Here is a 26832-nt window from a genome sequence, read left to right as displayed (position 1 = left end):
ATGTTTGTAAGGGGTACAGAGCTTCCACTGGGGAAGACAGAAGAGTTCTGGAGATGGATGGTGGCGACGGCTGTACAACACTGTGAATGTGCACTTAATGCCACTGAAATGCACCCTTATAAATGGTTGAAATGGTAAGTTTTACGTTAGGTATATTTTACCATGATAAAAAGTAAATAAATGTTATATGCGAGACCTATCTAGAAAATGACCTGGGAAAGTTACGTTAGGCAAGAAAGTGAGTTTTCCCCCCTGGAGGAACTCAGTTCATCCCCCTAACAATTCAGCCAACCACCCATATTTTAAACACAGATTTTGAGACCCACGAGGACACTGGGGCATAGACAGGGATGAACACCTGTGTGGCTGTGTGGGGACGGCAGGAAGACACTGCCTCCGGCCCCGCTTAGGCCACGTGCAGCTCAGGGGGCGAGTCAGGAGAGAGGGACAGAGACAGAGACACGGAGAGACAGAGACAGACAGAGACAAAGGAGGAGCAGTGAGTCAGCAGGGCAGAGCCAGCTGGCCCAGGAGGAAGAGCTAGTCCTGACTGAGGTCTCATCGGGCACAGACGCAACTCCACCAGCTTGGCGGGGGTGGGGGGGGGGCCCTGGACCTTGCTGAGCGCCCGCACTCAGGCAGGGCCACCTGGCTGGTCTGATGGCCCCCCCCCCGCCTGCTCTGCCCCCCGTGGGGCCCAGCCCCACACCCTCACGGGGGGGAGGGGGGGCCCAGTCCCTGGTAAACTTTAACTCACTTTCCGGACCTCCTGCTCCAGTTTTCACTGCCGCCCAATCAGCCATGCCGAGTCCCCAAGTCTGTCCTGGTGCACAAGCTGCGGGGATCTCCTCCCGGCCTCGACAGGCACTGTCCTCACCCCCTCCTCCCACCCCCAACACTTGTTCCAGGGCCACCTCTTATCCACCCAGTCAAGAGTCAGGGGGGCGGCCACACATAGGAAACCGATTCTGGAGAAGCCCCAGGAAGCGGCTCCTTTTACTGGACAGTAACATCCTCAAGAAAGGTCTCTATTGGAAAACTTTTTTAAGGACTAAGTTCCCCATCAGTGTATTTTCCTTTAGACCTGAAACCTCCCGACTGCACATAAGTAATACCGTCTACCGCAGGTTGTGATTTGTATCGCTTTTCCTTTCTGACACTCTGTTAAGTCTTTGAAGACTGCGTGGTGAGGCCAGTTTTTCCCCTGGAAGGAAGCATCTCTACTTCCAAAGGGACAATTCATAAAAAGCCAGGGCTCCAAGCGCAGCAGTCCGAATTCCTGAAAAGCCTGCCAATCACGGAATGAGTAACACCTGAATATATTACAAATCCGCTCGGGGTGCCAAGTCTCCCCTCTCCCAGCACATGCCAAACGCCTGCCAGTAACAAACAAAACACACATGGATAAAGACCTCTTCACAAGAACAGCCAACACAATTTCATCTGTTAACAAAAACTAACTGTTGCATTAAAGGTTGCAAGTTCAGACACAATCTGGTTATTGTAAGCACTGCCTCAGTTTATCAATGTAACAATGACTCTCTTTCAAAGACTGATAAAGCTCTCGGCAAATAACCGCCCTCCAGCATTTTTAAGATACTTCGCAGGATAAATATTAGCTTGGGACTTGCCTACAGGAGAAGTGAAAGCTGCCCAAGAAGCAGTTTTATGAAGAAAAAAAGAAGGAACAGCAGCAGCTGGAAGGGAGCGAGCCTCCGGGCCCTGGTCCCCCACGGTCCCTGGTCCCTGCCTACCCGTCCTGGGGCCGCCCCGCAGGGGGGCAGGGCACCAGGCACTCAGCAAGTACAACAGCCTGGCAAACAGAAAGAACTGGAAAATGGAGTTAATTAAAAGGAGAGATTTTAAGATGATTGCTGGGATGAAAGCAAACGAGGAGCGTTACAGCTGAAATCTGATTAAATTTGGTTTAACTTCAGCAGCCTGGGTGACCAAAGGCAGACGGCGAGGGGAAGGCGGGCTGGCGGGGTGTGCAGGGCGCTCCCATGACCAGCTTCAGACACTACTCACCCTGACTTCACCTGGGGGATCTTTTCAAGTTTAATGCATGAGCCTGCAACTCAGCAGGAACTGGATGCAAACACACAACTGCAGGCACGGCTCAGCGCCAAGGGGGCCAGAAAGGCTCCAGGACAAGCGGGCAGCCGGGGCGTGGCAGGAGAAAGAAGGCTCAGCTGGGGTCCTGCAGGCCTTGACCCTGAATCCTCCATCTTCAGAGGCCAGGCTCCCTCCTCCTCCCCACATTCCTTCTGAGACAAAGCATGCAAGCTGAAGGGTGTCAGCACTCTGCCAGTGAGCCTGCACCGTCCTGGAAACAGGCTGGGCTTCCCAGCCAGAGGCGGGAAAAGGTGCAGCCCAGTAGGCGCCAAGCCTGAACCACGAGCGCATCTCTGTTAACAGCTGGGACTCGGACACTCGGCCCTGCGCTTCCCCCCTGGAGATGAGGCAACACCCACACACGGTCCTGGGGACGGAATGACACGGATGACTGTGTGCAACAGGCTCATGAGGTCCTGAGCTCGGGAGCAGAACGGGCAGCCTCTGGTCACATTCGGGTAAGACAGTGCTGCAAACTCCCCGTGAATCGAACGCCCTGTTCAGCTCCAGCACAGAGCATGCAGTGTTCAGGTGCTTTGTCCCAAGGAGACAAACTACCGAAACAATGGGGAACCATCAAACAGAATTTAAGTTACTGAACGTGGCCTCACTTCTGAATGGCCCAGAAGAATGAAAGAGTAGTCTAGTAATGATGGTATCATCAGTTTTATGAGGATTTTTACCCAGAGTTGTCACTAAAAAAGATAAATTTTCATTAGAAGAACAAAAATTTAGCTTAAGTGTTCTACTCAGTTATCCGAACCCAGTGCAGCCTGCTCTCTCTGTAATGAAGGCGCAGGGCCCCTGACCCACAACCTCACCTCCAACTTCTGCCCAGCACCTGGCCCACCACTAGGATGACCAGCAAGGACTAGGGTGTCAGCTAGGTGCACGGGAGCGCTGGTGAGCGGGAGCGTAGAGAGCAGGGGCCTGTCCAGAGGCCCGAGGGGCGTGCGGGCAACGCGACATCTCGGGGAGGGTTTCCCTCTGACCCTCCCACCCCGACTCCTAGGTGTCCTGAAAGGAAGGACCCTGGCCTAGACCCCAAGGTAGCACGTGTCCAGGCTGCCCGCCCGCCAGGAGCCACGCAGGGGACAGAGCTGGAGGTTTTCAGCAGGAGCAGGACGGTTCACTCACTCCATGAATAGTGCTGTCCGCCTGGCACTTTCCAGTGACGGTGACCATGGGGCCCACCCTGTCCCTTCAGAGACACCCACGAGTGGACAGGCCAGTACAGCCCAGCAGACAAGCCTGGAAGGGCAGACCTGCTGACCAGCAGTCCCCAGGCAGACCTAAGGTGGAGGACAGGGAGGGGCTGGAACTTAAACTGACCCAGGTGGGTCGTGGGGCTTCCAGGAGTCTGGAGCAAGTGTGAGCACTGAAGTGGAACTCCTGTGGGAACAGGCAAGCATTCGCAAGGACCAGGCTCCAGGCCACAGGCGGGGGGCGGGGGGGGGCACCCCCCCCCGAGGAGGAATGGGGTGGGGAGGCCTGGGCGCTGGCAGTGACGTGGAGCAGAGCTGCCCCGACGCCGGCTCCTCCGGGCCTCCCAGGTGCCCCTTGCAGGACTTCCTCAAAGTTCTGAACACTGGCTGTCTGTCCTGAGTGGGCCTGAACAGAACAGACTCACAAGCAGTCTGCGCTGCATGTTTGCCTGTCTTGACGAGAAGAATCCACACATGTGCTCCACTCCGCCACTGAGACCACTGACAATCCCTTTAGCTGCTCAGGCCGCCCTGCCTCCACGCAGAGCCCTGCCCCCACTGGCGGCAGCTTCCCCAGCCAGCTCCTCCTTTCCCCCGCTGGTTCTAGAGGGCCCTTGCTACTTTGTCCCCAGCAGATGCAGGCCAGGACCCGAGGGCCACTGGGGACAGTCTGTCTCCAATCAGCCCACCCCCCACACCGTCCCTCTGCTGCTCCTCTGCCTCCCTTGCCCTCCAAAGGAGACAACCTCAGCCTTCACCGCCCAAGGCCCAGGCTGCACGCAACAGACGACCTCCAGGAAGTGAACCACTTTCCCCGCGGAGGCAGCTATGCCTTTAAGATTTGGAACAATGTCACTGGAATCTGCTCTGTCCCCTTAGTGCCTGAACAAGTGGCCGCAGGTCAAGGGGCCTGCACTGGTCCCCTTCCCTCCTACAGCTCCAAGGCCACGTCTCATTGGGTGCCCGGCAGTGGGACAGGCTGCATAAGGCCAGATGGAGAGGTGGCACATCTCAGCAGGGCCTCACACCCAGCACAGTGAGACAGAGCAGATCCTCAGCCAGCCTCTGTGAGAGCCTGGGGCCTGGTGGCCAGCAGGTGCTTCTGGCTGGGCTGCAGGGACAGGAAAGCACTGGTGAGCCACTCTAGCACCTTATTGTGCAGCTTGCCACATCTGACACCGAAAGCCTCTTCTACTCCAAGCCCACAACCTCACCACCAAATGACCCCCACAATCTGAGTTGTATGCAGAGCCTTTCGGGGGAGGGAGGTCTGAGCCTAGGACCCCCAAGGACACCAAGAGCCTCCGTGCTGAGGAAGGCTGGGGTGGGGGCGCACATAGCACCCCTCTCCATGGGGAGCCAGCAGCAGCCCGCCTCCACGCCGGCAGAGGTCTAACGGCACAGGCAGCTTCCCTCCCAGCCACGAGGTTACAGGCCTCCCTGCGGCCTCCAGTCCAGAGCCCTGGGACGGACGGGAGAGGCAGGCAGAATGGAGGACAAGCGAGGAAGCTCTTGGCCCTGCAGCCTAGAATGTCTCGACTTCTCCAGAAATTCCAGGCATCAGCTCCCAACTCTGCCTACATTTTCAGGGCGATCCCAGGAGCCCACCAGACAGAGGACAGCGAAGGGGCTCCGGTCATCCAAGCACACAGCTTAAAGGCACAGAAGACAGGTGGCAACACGGACTCAGGCTAGGACTCCAGTCTAGACCCAACGGCCGAGCGATTACCAACCCCGAAGGCGGCACGAGGGCACGGCTCCCAGAACTTCACAGGGCGTTTCAGCACCACAGTCCCACAGCCCAAGCCCAGCACATGTGTGTCTAAGCAAGGGAGGGCCTCACAAATGTGCTGCTTTGGACACATCCCAGTTAACAAAGTTAAGGAAGTGAGACAGGGGATGTCTCCGTGTGACCGTCATAGCACGGACCTGCCTTAACAACGGCTACAGTCACATTTCTTTTCACTGGCTTCTGCCTTTGCTTTGTCCTGAGATTTAGTGACGACAGTGACCTTCCACAGCTCAACAATGAAGACGCTGAGGTCTGTGGTCTACAAAGAAGAGTCCCAGAAGGGAGCTCGCAGGCACGGGGGAAGCTGGGTGGCATGGAGTGCGCACCCTGAGGAGGCCGGCAGGCCGGTCAGCCGCAGGATGAGAGGGGCAGGTGCTTGGAAGCGGGTGGAGGGGCCCGGGCCTCCCAGGGCCCAGCCCCGCCATCTCGGGATGGAAAGTTGGCCAGGGCTGGCGAGGACGTCTAGTGTCTATAAAAATGTTCCTCCCAGGGGAGCCTCTGGAAACAGAAACTCCAAGATACTTTCATTCTTTTCCTTATTTGCCACTCTGAAAAATAAGCCGTTCTTCCCATTCTGAAATGGAATACGAGTCAAAACCTTCTACAGTAAATGGTGACCCAGAGAGAAAGGGCGCTAGATCCAAAATATTTCTCGTTTGGCCAGTGGCCCAAAGTAACTCTATTCTGTTTATTTGGTTTCTCCCCTGGGAGAGAAAAACCTAATCCAATAGCAAGTCAGCCATATTCACCCACATCTCGTAAAGAGGCTTCGGGGCAGGCAGGTTCTCGCTCCCTCTGGTGGGTCCTCCTGGGTGCTGGCCACCCCCCGGCCTAGGGACTCTTCCCTGTCCCCACGTGGCCAAGGTCGAAGAAACTAAGTGCCCACTTAGCTGCACCTGTCCCGAGCGTCCGCCCCACCCCAGCCCCCAGCAAGGTTGACTCCGGAGAATGGTGACGGGAAAGGCCTGAGCAGAACCAGACCCAGGGCTGAGAAGGGGGCTCAGGGTCGCCTGGCTCCACATGGGCTTTCGTCCAGAAGGAGATGTCGGTCCCGCCTGCACCACAGGTCCTCGCCCTGTCATCTTCTGCAACTTCGGCTGCTGGGATAAAAACCAACACCCAGCATCTCAACAGGCTTTCCTGGGTCCCAGCACCTCAAAGGCCTCTGCTTACTGCTCCAAGCTCTGAGCCAAGGCCTCCTGCCCTGGCAGGACCTAGCCTGGGCTGCAATGTAGACAGTTCCCCACGTCTGTTCAACCTCCTCTAAAGCATCGCTGAATCCCCACTTTGGGAAGACAGGCCCTTTTCTGCAGAAGGACCCACTTCAGAAGACTGGACACACTCCCAGTGTGTAAATCCCACCCAAGCAGCCTGCCTCAAACAGACGGGTCTTCAAGACTCCTGGGAGGTCTGCACCCTCTCAGTGCACACCTGCTCCCACCTTCATGGAAGACATCTCCCGAGGAGGTGCACGCCCCGCTCAGGAAGACACCTCCCCAGAAACAAGACCAACGAGGTGAGAAGGGAAAGTGGAGCCCAGATGCCCTGCGGAGGCCCACGACAGAGGCTGGCACAAAAGCCTGAAGGCGCAGAGCAAGGAGAAGGAAAGTGCACAGGTTTGCACACACTTCCTGAGGCCTACCCCCAATGGGGAGGCTCTGCACGCCCTGGAGGTACGCAAACACGAGATTTTAGTGTTTCCCCAGACAATCCCTGAAGATGAGAGAGCACGAGTTTTAGCAACGACTCCAGATGAAGCATCCGCAATGCTTCTAGGACCAGTGAGGGTGCTTTTCGCCCTCTGACATCAGTCTACCAGCTGAGTGTCCACAAGACACTGCTTTGCAGGACACACCCAAGGCCAGCAGCACGAAGGGGCAGGGCAGGGGGGCACGTGGAAGGAGGGCGATAGGGGGCGGGCTCTGGGCCCATGGAGTCCCTGGGGGCTCCCCCCTGACACTATGTGCACGGCTTGGGGGTGACAACATGCTGGCTTAGGTGAGCTAATACCCACTAGGGGGCCCCAATCAGGCCCACCCTCCTGGGCTTCTCCTGGGCAGGAGCTGCCTCAAAGGCACAGGGGAGGCAGGCCTGGCTGCAGCCCTTTGGGAGCCCCTGCGCTGGGGCTCCAACATCTCCACCTGTGCCTGCCCCCCATCCCTGGGGGAGGCGGGGGCCTGAGCTCATGGTCCCTCTTGCTTCCAATTCCGTGCTAGAAAGATGGGATCAGGACAAGGCGAGGAGGAACCACAGCGCCTGCGCAGTGGTGGCCTCCCCGTGCACGCACTGGAAACAGGCCAAGGAGGGCGCAGTAAGCACTTACCTCACTGCGCCTTTAAATACATCCCCTACCTAAACCATCTTAAATCCTTTCCAGAAGAAGGTGAGTGTAAGCAGTTACGCTCAAAGCCATCGAGGTACAAGGGACACAGCAACCTGCATCAGTCTGCACTGTCCCCAGAAGCCTGGCCACGACCCCCGACCCCGCGGGCAGTCCGTCTCCCGTCTTCCTTCTCCGCAGTCTGCCAGGAGACTGTCCTGCGGCCCTCTTACCCACAGACCTCCCCACAACACTGCCGTCTTCTGTCTCAGGCACACCTTCCCCCGACAAAACAGAAGTATCCAACCCTCCCGAACCACCTACACCCGCGTGAAGGCAGCCAAAGTAATGTAACCATCCCGTCCGCTGCAGGGGGTGGGGTGTCCTTCACCGTCTGCCGAGGGGCTCTGCCTTCAGTCTCTATATGGGCACTATGAATGTCAAAGGCACGGCAGACCAGGACCCGAGGCCGCTGACCCTAAGGAAGCTGTTGACCTCTCCAGGCCGGGAGCACAAGGCAGGGTGTGAGCACTGGCCCTCCTCTCCCACTTCCCCAAGCTCTGATCTGACCATTTAAGACCATGCACCAAGGGCACCCTCATCACAGGAGACAGGCCTGCAGGGTGGCAGGAAGCCTGTAATAGACACATTATAAACTCAGCACACCTCACTCTCCCTTCAAGACTAATTTTAACAGGGAGAAGACATAACCGCAGCTACAAACCTTCCCTTGCGGATATAATTTACAGCATCATGACTCAGCTGCCCTGATGGCCTGACAGGTGAGATCACCTGGCTGCGTAATGGCATAGTCATGAGGGAGCCGCATCTGGCGGGGGAAGGAGAGCGGCTTTAGCACCCAATCCCCGCCCCAGGGACCACCCTCCTGGGCTTCCCTCCCCCAAGGCCCTCTGAGCCCCTCCACCGGCCTGGCCCCCCTGTTAACCCTTCACAGCACGTCTGCAGTTCCCATTTCCTCCTGGGGAGCATTTCCATGGTCACGATAGCCCAGCTGGCTGAACCACCAATTAAACACAGTTGACTACAAATAGAAAAATTATGTATTCGGTTAAAGAGGTTATTTCTTTGGGGCATCTGGTAAGTCTATCAAGAAAAAAATTCAGGCCATAAAAGGGTCACTGTACCACCTCTCACCACACCACCTCCTCCAGGGCTGCAGCAGGCTCCCTGATGGGCCAAAGGCCACTGGGCTGGGGGCTCAGGCAGGCAGCCAGGGGGACCCTTAGCAGCCCCAGCACCTGCAGGCACCAGTGGACCACTGGCCCCAGGCCTCCCAGGGCACAGTCCCCGAGGGAGCCCCACGTGGGGACGAGCTGGGGGCCCCTCTGCTCTCACATTGCTCCCACCCACTCTGGGTCCCGCCGGGGCCCCTCCCAGCCTGCTTCCAGAATTCCAACCCTCCCAACTGGATCTCAGCCTCTGCTTCTAAGCAGGCCAGCCACTCCCTTGCCCCAGCTCTAAGCCGGTCCCCCAACCCCAGCACCAGGGACCCAGCCCCCACACACAAGGAACCCACAGGCAGTGAGTACGGCCACCAGAACCACCTGCTCTAGTGGCATCTCCTTCTGTTCACAACCCTCCCAGATTCCACGGCCCCTGCCAGACAGGCAGCCAAACGTGCTGCTCCGGCCCAGCGGTCAGCACCCCTGCCAGCCTCGCCCAGAGCTGCCTCCCTCTGCCCCAGCCCGGTCCGGCCCGAAACTCTTGCAGGTTGAGGTGCTGGCTCTGCCCCGCCACGAAGGCATGCACTCCAGCATCCAACACAGGATGCACTGCCCCCATCGGGGAGGTCCAATTTCCCCCACTGGAGCTCACCACTCCCTCTCGGGAACTGCAGCATCTCTGTGTAGTACTGAATCTTTAGCTGCTCCATGTGGGTGTGTAATTGTAGCCGAAAGTCTGAAAGTACTTCCTGTGAGCCAATGACTATTCTAGCTGCTGTGCATATATTAACTCACTCACAGCTTGCAACAGTCCACTGTGGTGAATACTAGTTTTAGCCCCAATTTACAGATGAGAAAACTGAGACCCTAGGCCACTTGCTCAGAAGATGCAGGATTAGAAGTGCTGGGCCCACGGTGCTGCCTCCCCGCGCTGGCGAGAGACCGGGGGGAGGCAGGAGCCTGCATCCTCCTTGTCCAAAGAGGTCAGGCAGGCAGCTGGACACAAGCATCTAGAACTCTTGCTCACGGGGCGGACAGGCAGCAGGTGCACGCCCACTGTGGAAACGTGGCCTGTGAAGGAGCAGAGCCCCAGGTGGCTGCGGGGGGGTGGGGGGTGGGGGCAAGAGACGGCTGTGCTTGTTCCTTTCAAGGAAGAAATTAAAACCAGGTCTCATCAAAATTCTCAGGTACCACAAGCTTTACTTCACCCTTCACACACAACAGACAACCACCAGAGTGACACCTGCAGTCGCAGGGATGTGACTGGACCCGTGGCTTCCCACTCAGGTGGGACTAATCGCTAGGGCTGCAGACGGGGTGACAGACACTGAGAAGCACCACAGCTGGAGGGCTCTCTGCACCTGAAGAGCACGGCGACACCATTCTGTGAGTGGGTGGGACTCCAGGTTCTTCTTGGCTTAGAGGAGTGGGGCTGGAAAGGATCTCACATCCTGGCCAGAGAGGAACTCAGTGGCCCCCAACCAGACCTGCGGGGCCCCAGGGGCCGCTGCCTCTGCAGAGGGGCCTGGAGGAAGTCCTTGGCCCTCCTGCTCGCCCAGGGAAACAGACTCGGGGCAAAGCAGGCCCTCCGCTGACCCTCCCATTCCTGAGTCAGGAGTCAGCCAAGCACCCCTCTGCCCAGCCGGCCCAGGGGACGCCTGGCACTGCAGCTTCAGGCCCTCCACCACAGCCCTGCAAGACACGCTGTCCCTCATGTCATCAGTGGAAACGAGCTGGTGAGGGTCGGACAGCTAGACACGACATCCCCCCAAAGAACACTCAGTAAGGGAAATACGCATCATGGTATAAGACTATGCGTTAGACGCCTTGCATGTGTGTAACTGCGAGCATCACACGTAGTATGCCACACTTTGTAGTTAAGTAGACATTATATATGACTTACCATAACATAACACACATACATATGACGGATTCCATCGCACTACAACACTATGCCATATATAAATGAACACACTGGTCTCTCGGTATCCGTGAGGGACTGGTTCCGGCACTCCCCACGGGCACTCCGGTCCTTATCCTATAAAACTGCATTATATAGTTGGCTCTCTGTATCCCAGATGCAGAACCTGCAGATGTGAAGGGCGGACCGTATATTTTAAAGCCAGGGCATCTACAGGCCGTGGTACACATCTGGCTCTGGGGTTAACTACACAGAGGCGCAGCGCAGACAGCGGCCTATCCAGCGGCCCCTCCTCAGCACTGACACCAAGGTGCCTTGAGCTGCAGCTGCACGCCTGACCCTTCCACCTCTGCTCGGCTCGGGCCAGGAACTCTACCTGCCACCCCGAGTCTGACCTCAGTGTAACACTGCTCAATTCTTTTGGACAACCTTGACTCTCCGAGGCTCTCACTGCTAATTTTAACTACCCCACATTCCCCACAAAGTAAACTGGAACATCCCAAAGTCACCGTCACGACAGCATCCCACTGCCGCCCTAGCTGGCACTCTGCCCTCGGCTTCTAGACTCTCCAGCCCTGAGACAGATGCCCCACCCCGGTCACAACAGCCAGGAAGCACCTCGGGTCACCGCCCTCAGGGCTGACCTCCAGCCCAGCCCAGCCCCTCCCAGAGCTGCTGGACGACAGGCTTACGCGGGATTCCAAAGACAGACCAGGCGGCCCACCCTGCGGGGTTGCAGCCTGGCCCCAGACAGGGCTCCTCAGACAGGCGCCAGAGGACCATCCCCAGAGGTGTTAGGAGACCCACGAATGCTTCCTAGAGGACACACAAAGTGGAGTCTCTGCATTTTTGTGAGAAAGAGGCCCAGAGTCTTCACCACATTTCCAAAGGAATACATGCCCCCCAAGAAGGTGGAGAACCACTCGGGGAAACGGGCAGGGGGAAGCGCACACAGTCACACAAGTGGCCAGAGGGAGTCTTGCTGTGACACGGCTGTTACATCACCTTTTCATAATTTTTCAAAGTCAGTCCTTCCTTTTGTAATTTCCTGTAGAATTTTATTGAGCAATTTAGGTTCAAACAAACAAAAAAGGCAGATAAGAACAAAGAAAAGCAGCAAGATGGACTCTAAAGTTAGGAAAAACTCCAAGGGCCAGCCCAGAGCATTACAGAGCTGAGAATTTTCTGAAGCTCAAACACACACACCTGGTGACATCAGACAGCAAAGATCAAACCACAGTTTCTAGAACTGACCCTAAAGGAAAGGACTCAAGCACACACCGCTACGAGTAAAGGCCTGCCACTCTGTCAGAGGAAGTGGAGCAAGCCAGCCAAGCCCTGGCGTCTGCAGCAGAGTCCCAGATGAACGTGACTTACTCGGCTCGCCGGGGTGACAATGGGCTTGTTTTGAGCCTTCTGTGTATTGCATTAGCGCATTCATTTTGAAAAGTAACCCAGGACAGACCCAGCGGGGGAAAGACTGAGTGAGAGAAAACAGGTCAGCAAAACACTGGTCTCATGTTTCATAACCAAACACGAGCCGCCCTCCACATAATACCTTAATCTGATCCGCACACAGAGTTCAGATGAGGGGTCCAGGCATCGCCTGTCTCCCTCAGACCACCTCGCCCGGCTCCGGAGCTGTCTGCCAGGCGCTGGGACCACAGCTCAGACCCTGATCTAGCCAAGGCCTCATCCAAGCTCCCCCTGCACACTGGGCGCACACGCACTGCGGCTCCCCAGGTAGCTCCAGGGCTGCCCTGCAGAAAACGAAGCCCACCTGCAGCCCTGGAAAATGAGAACGCGGCCGTCACCCATGGGGCTTGAACACATGCTGAGCAAGGTCACGCCTGGGTCCTGGACCCCGGAGCCTGCCCAGCCTGGGTTTCCCAGCTACACTGCCAAGACCCCAAGTTACCCTAACCCACAGCCGTCAGCTCCCGCCAAAAGGGAGCCGCGCCAGGCAGCAGGAAGGCCAGGACCACAGGCAGGTGCACTGCGCCCAGGGGCCGAGCAGCAGAAGCAGGGGCTTTGGGCTCCTGAGCTCCCAACCTGACAGGTCACCACTGGTGGACCAGGCCCCTCCATGGAAGACCACCCTGTCTCCCACAGACCCTCTCTCGAGTGGTTCTGGTCGCTGTTCCTTCCTGTGCCCCTGGGGCCAGGCTCGGAAGGCTCCCAGCAGCAGGCGAGCCCTGCAGAGCGTTACCCCCACTGTTGGTGTCCCTTAGCCCCGCCCACCCCTCGTATGGGCCTTTCTAAACCCCCTGGCTCTGCTGAGGATGCCATCTGCTTCCTGCCAACAAGACAGAACAGATACAACAGCACACCACCCCCACCCCACAACACTGACACACACGCAGTCACCATGGGGCGTGGAAACCCGCACCCCTACGCGAGGATGATGGAGGGGCTCGGACGTTCTCCATCAGTGTGTTACCAACTCAAGACAAAACCTGTCAGTCTGGAAACTGATCCTCGGCTACAAGACAGTAAGTAGGCTGTGTAAGCAGATTCGGAGACAAGAGGCCTGTGCCCTCAGGGCCCAAACTGACCGGGAATCATCGGAAATGGGTATCAGACAGCCACAAGCGTGGAGTCACTTGGGTCAGTGCAAGGAAAATGGAACCTAAAGGCAACTCCGCACAAACTAGACGTGCAAGCCCCGTTCAGTGTAAATTAGCAATTCACTATGAAGACAGCAATTTACTCATATCACACACACAGCGTGGGGAAAACGCATTGTGCTCCACAGAGTGCAAGATGGAGCCACAGAGGCGCCACTGCAGACAGCCTTGTGTGTTCCCTTTGGGCTTGGCTTCCAGTGTTGTGGGGAGAGGGCAGTTATGCTTAGAAATGAATGCAGCGTGTATGAAACAGTCCTGCAATAGGAACATAATGCAAATCTAGACAAGATCTTTCTGGGGTGAAATCTGCAAAAGAAAAAGTGAGAAAGAAAGATCTGAAACAAAGGCTGAGGATTCCTGGTTTAGGGCTCAAGACCAGCTCATGGCAAAAATAAGAAGGGGCCAGGCCAGACTCTGACCAGGAGGGTCCTGGGCCCAGGGACCAGGGTCTCAGGCGGCAACCCCTCCCCTGCACCCTGCGCTGGAAAGCTAGGATGGTGTTCCAGCAGGGCCAGAGGGCACAGGCCTGCCTCCACCCTTGAAAACAGGCAGTGAACAGAGGTCTGGGGTCGCTGGACACAGGTCTTGTCCACCCACCGCAAGGGCACGGACCTGTCTGCCTTTGCCTGATGTCAACTCCCGCATCGGCCCCGCGCCCAGGCCGCAGTAAGAGCTCGTGGATGCTGACTGAGTAAGCGGGGGGAAGAGGGCAGTACAGGGAGTTGGGGGGCAACACCAATCAGAGCCTGTTCTGGAATGCCCGGGCCTGAGGGGCAGCAGAGGGAAGCGGAGCGGGGCAGGGCTCAGCACAGGCAGGACACAAGGTCCCTGCTGGTCCAACCCAGGACCCACGGAGCCCTAGGGGGCTTCTCTGGCCAAGGGCACATTAGCACTGGTCCTTGCAGTGACCAGCCATAACTCTAGAACTGCCATTGTGGGGACAGTGGTGGCGTGACAGGTGCCTACTGACCACAAGCTGGCATCAACTATGATCCCAAGAGACACCACATGGCACACACAAGGTTAACAGGGACTGTCCCTCAGGCCCTGGCTCAGACAAGGGCAGGTTAGCCTGGGGAACAGAGCCACTCAAGGGCCCCACTTGGACCCGCTTCAGACTCTGAGGACAGGCAGGCGTCCAGGGGACGTCAGGCACTCCCCCAGGCCGGGCAGCACGGACAAGAGTTGACTCCCAGGTCAGCATTTACCGGGCACCTCCCGGGGGCTGGCCTGCACCTGGGCTACCTCACTTCATCCTCCAGGGCACTCCAGCAACTGGGTTCACAGGTGAGGACCATGACCTGCGAGCAGCAGCGAGGACCCAGTCACCCCACCCACCCACCCAGAGCAGGGCACAGACCTCCCAGGTGGGCTTCAGGAGGGCCCCAAGCCTAGAGGTCGGTCTTCTGCTCAAAGGCGCTGGCTCCCAGCAAGGGAGGCGGGCCGCGCCACACACAACGGGCAGGAGGGGGCACCAGTCAGGGTGCAAGCGAGCCACAGAAGCCGGTGGGAAGGCAGCCCTCGGGCAGCGAGGCCCAGCGTGACCAGGGAGTGTGGACTGGCTGTGGAGGGACCTCGGGCGCTCCCAGGGCTTCCAGACAGTTCCAAGTTCCCCGGTCCACGCCCCACGCCTGTTTCCAGATGGAGGCCCTGAGGCTCACAGAGGTTAACTAGTGGGTCCCAAGTCACAGAGTCCTAGGGCAGGCAGCGGGTCCCAGCCTCTGCGGGACCTCCCTGCTCCTGGCCTGGGCTTCCTTACCTGCTATCAGCTGGCAGGTACGGCCCAAGTTGGTGCTTGGCCAGAATTCCCAGAGTCATCAACTTCCAGTTAGGTGAGCCGCGCCAGTCTCTCAGTCTCGTTAACATAGGTAAGGATATCTCACTTTAAAAATGAGAATAACATTCATCAAGGGCTGTTTTAAGCTTAAATGTTATCAGAAGCTCGGTGTGCAGGGCACGGACCTCAACCACAGACAGGTCTGAGGGGTGGCTTCTCCAGCCCCCCCACCTGCTACTGTGCAATGGAAACCAAGGCAGGGAGCACCCAGCTTCCCTTGGGGACCCCTGGTAGGGGCAGGCTTCAATCACGCAGCTGCAACTTCCCGGTCTGAGCTCCTGAGCTGCCCCCAAGAGCCCCCGCCGCAGCGAGAGCTCGCAGGGACCCTGAGGACAGGAGCTGTCAGGCTGCACGCAAATGCACTCAAGCTGTATCCACCCGGACGTGCCCGATGTACACACTGCTGAAGGCAGCTCCTTCCCACCAACCAGGCCGCAGCAGCAGGGCAGTCAGGACCCAGAAAAGCCACGCACAGCACAGAGTGTTTCTAAGTTGAAAGGATCTGAGAAGCTCGAGGGCGCCACACCACCCAGCATGTGTCCAGCACCCACCCCAGTCTGGCCTTGTCCCCCCCTTCCCCCTGCTCTGGCACAGAGCCCCTGCCCCCCTCAGCTGACCTGGCGGTCGTGCTCTGGCAAGGCCATTGCCCAAGTTCAGTGGTGTCTTGGACCTGGCGGCAACCCAGGCAGGGTCGTCATTCATCAAAATAAATGTGGTTGAAGGTGTGTCCCTCCTCCACCATCCAAAGCAGCAGCCACATCTTCAGACCTTGACAGTCAGGCTTTATTTCTGCCCAAGACCGTGATAAAAGCCTCCACTGCCAAGAAGCCCTCCCTAAATACGCTCACCTGAAGATGGTAATAATTCTTCCGTGTGTTCCATGAGCACTGCACCATCACCCTTGTTTGTGTCTTATTCTTCAGCTGGCACCTCTGCTTAGGCTAAAACTGCTTTTGCATCTCCCACTGTCCCTTATACATTTTCCAGCAGAGATATTCAACCAGAAGATAAAATTCCAGGTGGATTTCTTACGGTCTCTGGGCCTCAGTTTTCTCAACTATAAAATGGGGATACCGCTCCTGTGTAGACAGTTGGCAAATTCAGGCATGAACTCTGAATCTAGGTGGCCCATCACAGAAAACCTGGCTCATGTACATACAGGTGCTTGATACAGGTCCGAGGGATTCCTGGGGGCTGTGAGGACCCCGTAAACACTCAGAGAGGATGGATGCCACCCAGGCACACCAACGCTCACAGCGTCAGGCCCCCTGGTCTTAATGGCCACTCCATTCATCAGAGCTACTGATGGGAGTCTCCACCCTGCTCACACAGGGGCCTCAGGAAGAAGCTCAGAAACTGCTCCTTTTGGAACCTTCCTTGCACAACCCATGCGTTTTAGGAAGTATGAATCCCCAGCTACCCCTGCCCCTGTTGTTAAAGTCAAGTGCACCCAGGACTCCCAGCCTATAGAGCAGCAGGAACTCCCCTCCAGCCCCCACAGCGAGCCCCCTGGCAGGGGCCCTGGCAGGGCCGTGAAGAGGCAGGCCTGGGACCCCAGGCCACGTCTGGAGTGCTCCGAGCCCAGCAGAACCATGCAGGCAGGGATAAATCCCCAGATGGACAAGGGTCTGAGCGGCCACAAGGAAGCCCATATCAACATGGTTAAAACTATTTCCCCAAACCATACGGGAGCCAGGCAGAAACCACGGCCTGCGTTCACCTGGCTTCCAGACCCTCCCACAGACCCACGGAACTGAATTGAAAGCCTATCTGAACTTCACAACCACGAACAGACGTCGTCCACAGGATTCTTATCAGTGCACGGCCTCTCTGCAGAAGTCACTCTAACAGTCAGGGATAGACCAAGGACTGATAACAGGCGGCAACACTGCCCGTCACCGAGAGCCTGGCCCGCGGTGCCCCGTCACCTGCATCGCCGTGACGCCCCACGAAGCTTCTGTCCTTTCTCTCTCAGTTTTAAATCGTCAGTGTAATGGTCACCAGCCAGTTCACTTGTTGAAAAACGGTCCCAGTTTTACTTTGCATTCAGCTGATGTGAAAAGCTGTTTCATTCTGCAAAAACTTACCAACATTGTGACACAGTCACAGCACTGGAGAAAGTCATGATCCCCAAACTTCAGAAACACATGTACTCTCGCCACCCGGTGACCACAGCTTTCCATCTGGATGGAGGGAGGCGGCCCGCAGCCCCAAGGCTGACAGCGGCCCGCAGGAGACCCAAGGCCTCAGGCCCAGCACCCCCACGGGCAAGCTCCAGGGCGAGCTCCCAGGCTCGGCCACTTACTGTGTGGCTCTGGCCAAGTTGTTTAACCTCTCTGTGCCTCTTTTTCCTCTCTGTAAAATGCAGCAGCCTTCCCCGGGCTGTTAGAGAATAAGCCGACTGCTCTGCACAGCCCCAGCCCTCTATCAGTTACTTCTCAGGGCCTGCGAAGGGCCAGGAACAAATACTCATTATGTTCCCCAGGTTCTCACAGACATTGAAGCTCGGAGCAGCGGGCGGCTTCTGGGCCAAGGTCACAAAGGCCGGGATGGCCCAGCCTGGGAGCTGATGCTCCTGGCACAGCACTGGGCACTACAACGCTCCTGCTGCAGAATAAAAGGCACAGCCCCGCCCCCCATCCTCTTAAGAATTAAGAACACATCAGACATCTGAGTACTTCAAGGCTGTGCTGACAGCCACATTTTAAACAGCCCTGAGCTTCCGTTCCGCTCCCGTCCCACTAGGCTTGTTGAGCCCACGCCGGTAAATGGGAGAACAAGACAGCCTCAGCCCCACCTTCCCTCCCCAGCATCACATCACGGCTGCCTTCAAATGGGCACGCAGACCGGCAGAGGCAGCCCTGGCCGTCCCCTGGGAGGACGGGCTCCATCCAGCAGAGGGTAGTGGTGTGCAGGCCTTGGTGGGGAGGGCCTTCGTCGGCCAAGCTTTTAATGCAGCGGGTTTTACAAAAACAGGCATCAGAAAGCACTGACAGTTCCTGCAGTATTCCGGCAGGGGTGGCAGTGGAGCGAGCCCACTACTGCAGCCAAGCCCCAGGTGAGGTGGTCATTTCTGGTGACCCCACTGGGCAGGGTCACCGCGCGCCCCGGCTCCATGTAAGCAGCCCCAGCCTGTCTCTAAGCCCTTGTTGTAAGAGCCTTAATCCTTGATTTTAGCATCAAGGCCTGAAATGCCAAGAAAGCACAAACAGGGATTTATGCTTCCAGGATCAACGGAGGTGCCCACTCCAAGGCGCCTCATCCCTCCTCGAGCCGGGGTGCGGTGGCGGTGAGGGGCAAGGCCACGCTGCCCGGCCGCCTCCTCCCCAGTTAGATGCCCCACAGGGTTCCTAGAACGAGATCCTGGAACTAGCTCGCTTATCTCTAGAAACAAAGGCACTGCCTCACAATCTGGGGAAACACATGGCGTCCCGAGTATTTACAAGTCCGCCTTCAAAGTGAAGCTTTCGTAAGTGGACTCTCAATGGCCAGACCTGGGGACAGAAGACAGGGAAAACTCCAAGAGGACCCACGTTACCAAAATCCAAAGAGCCGGGCGAGCAGCTTGCCTTTGCCCCGACAAAGCGGATCGAGCAGAGGCCCCGAGTCACCTGGAACCCCCACATGTCATAACTATCCCGTGACACGAAGCTCTAGAGCTCTCAATCCAGAGCACTTTCTGTTTCAGGGCATGAAGGTGGAGCAACGTGTTGTTGTGTCTTAATTACTAAACTTACTTTCATATCAGATTTCAATTGGCTTTTAGGCTACAAACGGTCAATGTTCATGCTTCAAGAGCATCTCCAGTTTACCCAAGAGCAGCGCAGCCCAGCACTGCCGAGCAGCTCTGAGCGAGTTCTTGGGAACTGACGCCAACCTCAGCCCACCGCCCAGGGAGAGAGAGGCCCCACTCTCACCAACCCGGACCCGCCAGGCTCCTCTGCACCCCTAGGAGCCTCTCACAACCCAGAGCGGCCCCCACCCCAGAGACAAGAAGACAACACTCCCCTCCCGGAACACACTCACTGTTGCCTGGAGAAGGGAGACAGGCAGAGCAGGCTTACTGGATTCCTGCGGGGCGGAAACCTCTTTGGAATCCAAAGCCCAGCCAAGCAGTCTTTTCCGCTTCTAACACCTCTTTCTGGAAAATTAAAATTTAACTCAAAGCACAATTCTACATGCTTACATTTTAACCCAATCAAATAAAAATGCATTGCCAAAAACAGATAAACAATAAGGTCCAACTGTGTAGCCCAGGGAACTATATTCAATACACTGAAATAGCCTATAATGAAACAGCAAATGAAAAGGAATATACACATATTTACATGGACACCTGAATCACTGCGCTGTGCACCAGAAGCTAACACAACATTGTACATCAGCTACACTTCAATTTAAAAACACGCGTTGCCATGAGCCGTAGCACACGTACTTACGGGACGTGTCATCTCTTGCCCTTTGACACAGCCCATCTAGAAAACATGTAATTAAACGTTAAAGCACACGTGGGCCAGCACTGATGTCATAATTTAATGAAGTGGCGAAGAGTTCTTTACCCCTCCGTCCACCAAGCACAGCAGTGTGATACGGCAGAGGCATTTTCCAGCAGGTGTCAAACGCAAAGACGTCCCCGGGGTTCTCAGGCGCGGGCGACTTTGAGAAACAGCCTACAGACCTTCAGTGTTGAAGTGCCTGAGACCTAGGTTGCCTCCACACTCTCCCTTCCCCTGGCAGAAGGCACTCTCTCAGGGAATGTTCCTGTAGCAAGTGCATACCTGGCGCCAAGGGCAGGCGGACAATGCCTCTCACTGAGGCACTTTAAACAGATCTCCAACCAGCTCTGTAAGACACACTCCTCCAATGTATTTTTATTTTGTGCATTCAGTAATTATTTATCAAGATCAATACATTTTTGCTTCCATGATCAATTTTGTACTGATGACATTTACAGTGACAAAAAATTCTTCTGGAATTAACAGAGCCTTATGATCATAGACATGCTTTAAATTGCAGTTTATGTATATTTTTGCAACAGAGAAGTGTGACGAATGATCAATAAAAGGCTTTCAAGTATAAAAGTGCATGACACTAGAATAAAACTCCACGAGGGGAGACGGAGCAAAGGTTCAGGTTCAGGAAGAGAAGATGCCTGGGTGACAACTGTTAAGAACAGTTTGCTCCTTTTTTAACGGGTGATGCAGGTTATCAAATCGTTATGAGTGTTCAACATTAAAACTTAAAAAAATTTTTTTAACATTAGAAACTTTTAAGGGCAATATAATAGTTATTTTAAATGTCTACGTATAATAAACTGGAAATTACATCTTTTACGCCAATTTAATATTAGCAAGAAAACGTTTAGATGTCAGCTTAAAAATACACCCAAAGTTCTTCAGTTATTTTACAGAACAGGAGCAAAAGTGTCTGAAGATCTCTTCTTTGAGGCAGCGTTAACTCTGATGTTGTCCTAAGGTAACCGGTCGCAGTGATGAAAGGACCGCCTACTACTCACTCAGCTGGTGCTCCCCTCCCCCCGCCCAGTGTCCATGCCCACTGGACAGACAAGCTCATCCCTGCTGCAGAGATGTCAAAACCCCTCCGCTCAAAATAATTGATGGAAAAAGGTCCCCTACCCCTTCCAAACCAAAAGTCGTACTCTTTTGGATAAATACATTTTCCCAAAACAGTGACTGAAATGTTGGCAATGAGGAGCTTATTTACTGTTTTCTGGCCTTACAATGTCCAGGTGGCTGCTTAAAACTGAGTAGCAAGATCTGTATGAAACAGTACAGCCACCACTACACCTGGACTAGATAATAAGGACCTGTTCCAATACTTCTTTACCTGTTTTAAGGGTCTGCTATGAATTTTGCACCCAAGATTTCCCTTTCTTTGAAACGGGAAGAACCTGGTCGCCGACCAATTTAACTGACTCCAGGATTTAAAGGCAGAACCCCAGGAGAGGCCCCTCCAGCAAACTCCAGTAACTCAAAACCAGCTGCACCACAGAACCCCAGGCTGGAAGGTACTCCCCGAACGCAGCAAAACAGAGCGCCTTTCGGGCACTGGTCCAGGAATGCTGTTCTCCTCTCACTGCCAGCAAAGCCCTTCAGCAGGTCTGGGAGGATGCAGACATCAACAACCTAGGTGGAACAAAGCTTCCCTCCCCGGGCTTCGGGCCAGGCAGAGGTGGGAGGGCAAGACAGCCACGCTTCGTAACTTGAAGTGGTTCTGCAAATCCCTCCAGCTGCGAGGGGATCCCACCCTGGGGCAGTCAGCACCCCCACTCCTGCATTTGGGAGCCCCCGACAGACTCTGCTATTTACTCTGATCACCTCTACCTCGCCTGGGCTTCCACACCAGCCAGAACCCAGAGCCCTTCTCACCAACCTTGGGGATCTGTCTTCTTTCCCAAATCTCTCTCAAAAAGCTAGCAGTGTGCTTAACTCAACATGAGCATGCTCAACAAATGACCCAGGCAGGCCACCTGACCACACTTCTGACGTCCTGGGAGGCTGAGGTGGGAACTGCTGCGGGAGGGCCGCTGGGGAAACCAGGTGTAAAAGGAACATCTGAAAACAACCGGGGATGATGGAGCTGTTGCCTTGCCAGCCTGTGGATCTTAATCTTCTTAAAAGGCCTCGTCTAAAAGTCACTTGCCAAGAAAACAGGTTCACAAACACTATTAGGCCCCCAGTAAACATTTCCAAAGTCACTGCTACCCAAGTGGCAGTGGGTTGAAAAACGACCACTGTGTACACTGGTCTGGCTGGAGGCAGGAAGATTCCTCTGCGTGTGTATTAAAAAGGTCCACCATCTCCCAGCTTGCTCAGAGTGCCTCATTTCACAAAGGCTTAGCATTTGATACCTTAAAGGGGGAAGAAAAGCCACTAAAAGCACATTTGAAAGTTCTACGTTTAAAAAGATCCTTGTTCATTGATTTTGGTGGGATAATTAAGCTAATCTAAACAAGCGGACCTTGTTTGGGTGTGGGTGGGGGAGGGGCCGCGGGCCTGGCCCTGGCCTGGGAGACCCCGCGGACAGTGGGACTCGGGCTCTGGCTCTGGGGTCCTCTACCACCCCCTCCTTTCTATATGGCCGCTGTTAATCTGAGAGGCTTTTCTCCTCTGGTCAGATTTCCACTCAGCAAAGCTAAATTGCTCTCCTATTGCCTGGCTTGGAGTGGAGGCCATCCCCCCAATGGTGTTTCGCGGAGTGCACCTTCATCCGCAGAATGATGCTGCGATTAAAAAAAAAAAAAAAGCTGGGAAACCAGAGGACGCGGGCACGGGACAGCATCCTCTCCCGACCTCTGTAGGAACGCGGCTTCCAGCACATTCCGGCTCCGTAAATTACAGCCCCGGCTCTGCCAGGGGTGTTCCCGAGGAGGGCACGGCAATTTGGGGTTGCCCGCCACCTACGGCGCTCACCCAGACGCCCTCAACCCTGTGCCACGCTGAGAGGCTGTTAGTCACAAACCACCCCTGCCGGCTACGCAGGGCTGGGCTTCTGGGCCCCACAGCAGGAGCAGGAGAGGGCAGAGGATGCAGACGAGTGACAGGGACAGATAGGCACCACATTCAGAAAATGATAGCACAGCCAGGACTCCTGCAAGGCCATCCTCTCTCCTCCCCACCATCCCTCTGACAACATGGATAAAACCAACGCAACACCAAGGAAACTAGCTGCTGGCTAAAATACCTAGTTGGGTTCCTTTCCTCCACTGGGGATGGGGGAACTGCTGTTGCCGCAGCCCCTCCTCCCCTGCAGACCTGCAGGGTGGGATCTCCCGGCTCCGAGTGGGCAGAGTCCCGTTCCCAAGCTCCTCCTGCCCCTTCCCACTCTCTGATAAGCAAAGTTGAGGGTAGAGACAGCCCCAGAAGGGTGGAAACTACAAGCCACCTTGGAGATTACCCAGTCCCATCTCTGCTCCGCTTTCACCACACGACATGGGCCAAGACTGCAGCACACAGCTCTGCAAGGGAAGCCAGCAACCCTCAAAGGCCCGGAGCCCCCCAGGCAGCCGCCCCAGGGAGACACCCAGTCCACACACGCCCACCACTAAATACCTAATATGCATTTCAAATGCATCTCCATCAAGCCCCATCTTTCCTTTACAGCTGCTGCCCATAAAAAACAATTAGCCTGCATGGGACTGAAATTCCTGGTTTTTAAGACCACCTATTCCCCACCCCCTCTCCAGAAGCACTGGTGTCCTTCAGCGGCCTGCGTCTTCCCACCTGGGGCCTGCAGCGCTCCAGGGCACAGCTGCTGACCCTCCCCACCTTCAAGCAGATTATAAACACTTAACTCTTCCTTTTAGTATAGAATTCAGATCTAGCAGCAAAGTGAAGAGTATGCATTTTTTAAAGGAGGCTAGAGCTACTGTTTCTGAGCCCCAGACATTTGTTACATTTCTTCCTCAGTAAAACAACCCTCAGCTTTTGATTTTCTTCCTTTTTCTCCTACTATAAGCAAAGAATGGAAGAGATGAAAGATTCCCCCACACCCTACCTGCCTTTTGTGGATGGGAGAAGGGGAACGGCTGCAGGGAAGAGCAGGGCACACTCGCATAATGCCGGGAAGATCGATCTGGGTTTTCCCTGGAGAAATGGGCTTCGATGCTGACGATCATTTGACCCCAAAACAACTGCTTCAATCACTCATCTTCTAAACCCTCCTCCCTTCCCAGGCCTTAGGCTAGGAGATGCCCCAATAACCAGGAGCGACAGGGCCTCTTCTGCTGGAGTCAGCTGGGGTATCCGATGGGGCTGGGTGGCTCAGTCTGACCCATCAGTGCCCCACTGGGAAAGAAAAAAAAAAAAAAACTCACACTCCCTAGATCAAGTGCTCCCCTGCCACACACCCAGAATCACTATGGTTAACCTGGAGGCTGTGCTTTTTCCAAACCAACACCCCTCCCATTTTGACATACACCCCCTGATAAAGCCCTTTGCTGCTCCCAAGGAACCCGATCAAGAGCAACACACCTTGGGGAGGAATGGGTTAAACTCAAGAGCTCTGGGCAGCGCAGGCAGCACGGGAAAGGGAAAGTGGTGCTGAGACGCAGATAACGTGCCGGGACTTCTGCAGAGCAGGAGCTCTGGACCTGGTTGCAGAGATGCACTGGCCCCTCTCCTCCAGGGGCAGCTTGGCTGTAGGAGGTGTCTTCAAAGGGACAGACCAGGGGACAGTGCAGATAAGACAAAAACAAGCATAGCCCAGGAGGCAGCTCCGAGCCCCAGGTGTGGAAGCCCGGCTAGGCGGGCTGAGGGCGTGAGTGTGCTGGGGGTTCAGGCAGAGGCGACAGAGGCTGAACTCTCAGAAGTTGGTGATGTCAAGCCGAGGGTGCAGGGCAGGGTCGGATGGAGGAGCCAGGCTTCCCTCCAGGTAGAATAATTCGAGGAGACAGGGGTGGGGATGCTGAGGGATGGGACCAGGGCAGGGTCCGTGGGAAGGTGCACACCGCAAGGAAGGGCCCGGGATACTCCAGGAGGCCGGGTGGGGGTGGGCGGAGATAAGGAGGGGCAGGTGCAGTCCGGGTGCAGAAAGGAACAGGTCAAGGACGGGGGCGGGTGCCCAGCCGGCTGGCCGCGTCCTGGACGTCTCCTCCCCGGGGAAGACATGCCAGGCAGCCAGGAGAGGGACCCGGAGCTCGAGGCCGCAGCCGTGTGGGGGTGGGGTCAGGGAGCGGCAGGTGCCGGGCACCCAGGTGCGCGGCCGGGGGCGGCGGGCCGGCGGGGCGGCCGCTCACCTGTCTCCTCCGGCCGGGGCCGCGGGGCGGCGGCGCGGCTGGGCGGCCGGGCCGGGCCGGGCGGGGACAGCGGGGGCGCGGCGCTCCGGGGGCGGCGGCGGCGGGGCCCGGCGGCGGCTGCTCCTCGGCCGGCCGGCCGGGCGGTCAGTCAGAGAGCGAAGCGGGCGCAGAGGGAGCGCTACGAGGCTGCGGTCGGCGCGCGAGGACAACGCCGCTTTATCAGGTCGGAAACAGCCGCCTCGCGCCGCTTCCGCTGACGCAGCGCCGGCCTGCGCTCATGACTATGCAGCAGTCGCCGCGGGGGGTCGGGGCGGGACCTGCGTCTCTCGCGCCCATTGGTCGCCGTGCGCCCCGCCCACCACACTGCCCCGCCCCTCTGGGCGAGGCCCCGCCCCTTGGCTGGCCCCGCCCCTGGCCCCGTCCCGCCTTCTGCCTGTGGGAAGGGGCTGCTGCGCGATCGCAGCCCCCGCTCCTCGCGGCCTGAGCAGCAGACCCTCATCGAGAGCCCTGAACCCCGACTCCGGTCGCGTCCCTCTAGGTAGCGGCGGGAAGGAGAACCTGCAGCCCCCGCCTCTCCCCACTCCTCTCTCTCCCCAAACGCCCTCCGCGCAGAGGGGCCGGGAGAGCCTCGCGCCCGCCAACAGCCTAGCCCCTCTGCAAACACCCTCCTCCCAACCTTCCGCCCCCAGCCCGTGATGGGCGGGGTGGGCTCCGCCCCTAGGTGCGACCGCCTTCGTACCCAGCTCTGGGTCTCTTACAAAACCCTCCTACCTCGCCATGAGCCGTCTCCCTCTCCCCACGCCTCACGCATCTTCCACGCTCAGTGCGCCCCTGCCCCTTGCAGCGGAGGAGCGCCCTGGAGAGCTGGGCAGGACCCCAGACCCCGAGGCTTCCGCTCGCGGCCCGACCCATGCCAAGGGCACGGATCCCGTGTCACCCAGCAAGTAGAATGGCTATACTCCGTAGGATGGGGCTGCTAGGAAACCCTGGGGACAAGGTCGGGAAAGGAGCTTGACAAACGGAGAAACATGATAAATTGGGCTGAGATCAGACAGCGCTGCGCCTATGTCAGGGTTTAAGTGGCTCTAGAGAAATTGCTTCACCTCTCAGAGCCGCGGTGTCCTCATCTGTAATATAGAGATCATAAAATCCGTCTCATGGGGTTGCTGAAGGTATTTAGAAATAAAGGGTGCACTGCACAGCCTCCAGAGCAGTAAAAATGGGGAGATCTGACAATATTAAGTGTTGACAAGGAAGTGGAGCAACTGGAACTCTCATACACTGGTGGGGATGCAAAGTATTGCAGCCACCTTGGAAATCTGTTTAAAAGTACTTGATTCTATGTAAAGCCTCCTAGATGCATACCTTATATGATCCTATTTCTGTTCATAGCAGCTCCATTTTTAATAGCCGGAAGGTAGAAGTTGCCTAAATGCCCATCCACCATAGAATGGATACATAAATTGTGGTATATTCACACAAAGCAATGACAATGAATAATCTATAACTACACACAGCAATATGGATGACTCTCACACATGAGGAATAAAAAAGTCAAACCCTAAAGCATGCAGGATTCCATGTATATAAACTGGTAGACGTGTAGGTAAATGGTGATAGAAGTCAAGATAGTGATTAACCTTGGAGAGAGGGGTGCCAGAGCAAGGCCTCGAAGGGAATGTCTGGCGTGCTGATTACACGGATGTGTTTAGTTTGTGACATTTTCTCCAGCTGTGTATTCATCACATGTGTATGTGACACTTCAGTGAGGGCTTAAAAAGAACATCAGGAGTGTATAGATAAAGAGCAGAAAGTGGCACCTGACGTGTCCTGGCTGCTCATAACTGTCTATCTACCTGCCCTATTGGGTTTTGGCTCCTGTGTCCAGAGGACGGAGGCAGAAGTAATTCCGGCAGTCCTGTGTGCCAACTGCATGGTCTTGGGCACCTGACTTCATCTTTCAGAGTCCTCATCTATAAATGAGACTTCTGATAATACGTTGCTCACAAGTCAACGTGAGGATTACATAATGCTTTTTCAAAAGGCTTCATAAAAGTAAGGAGCACAGAGTAAG

At 56.2% G+C, this 26832-nt stretch overlaps 1 protein-coding gene across 1 annotated transcript in view; it reads right to left on the bottom strand.

The window, feature by feature from the left end:
* SLC45A4 (solute carrier family 45 member 4) overlaps positions 1 to 25029 on the bottom strand; it is a 70205-nt gene extending 45176 nt beyond the window's left edge. The window contains exon 1 of the mRNA XM_032468124.1: positions 24759 to 25029. The gene's annotated coding sequence lies outside the window, so the exon portion shown is untranslated. The remainder of the gene's footprint in view (positions 1 to 24758) is intronic.
* Positions 25030 to 26832: the final 1803 nt, after the last annotated feature.

This window comes from Camelus ferus, chromosome 25 (assembly GCF_009834535.1).
Source record: "Camelus ferus isolate YT-003-E chromosome 25, BCGSAC_Cfer_1.0, whole genome shotgun sequence".
In the NCBI taxonomy this organism is placed as follows: domain Eukaryota; kingdom Metazoa; phylum Chordata; class Mammalia; order Artiodactyla; family Camelidae; genus Camelus; species Camelus ferus.
The sequence above is the reverse complement of the archived record's forward strand: the minus strand, read 5'-3'. Positions and strand labels throughout refer to the sequence as shown.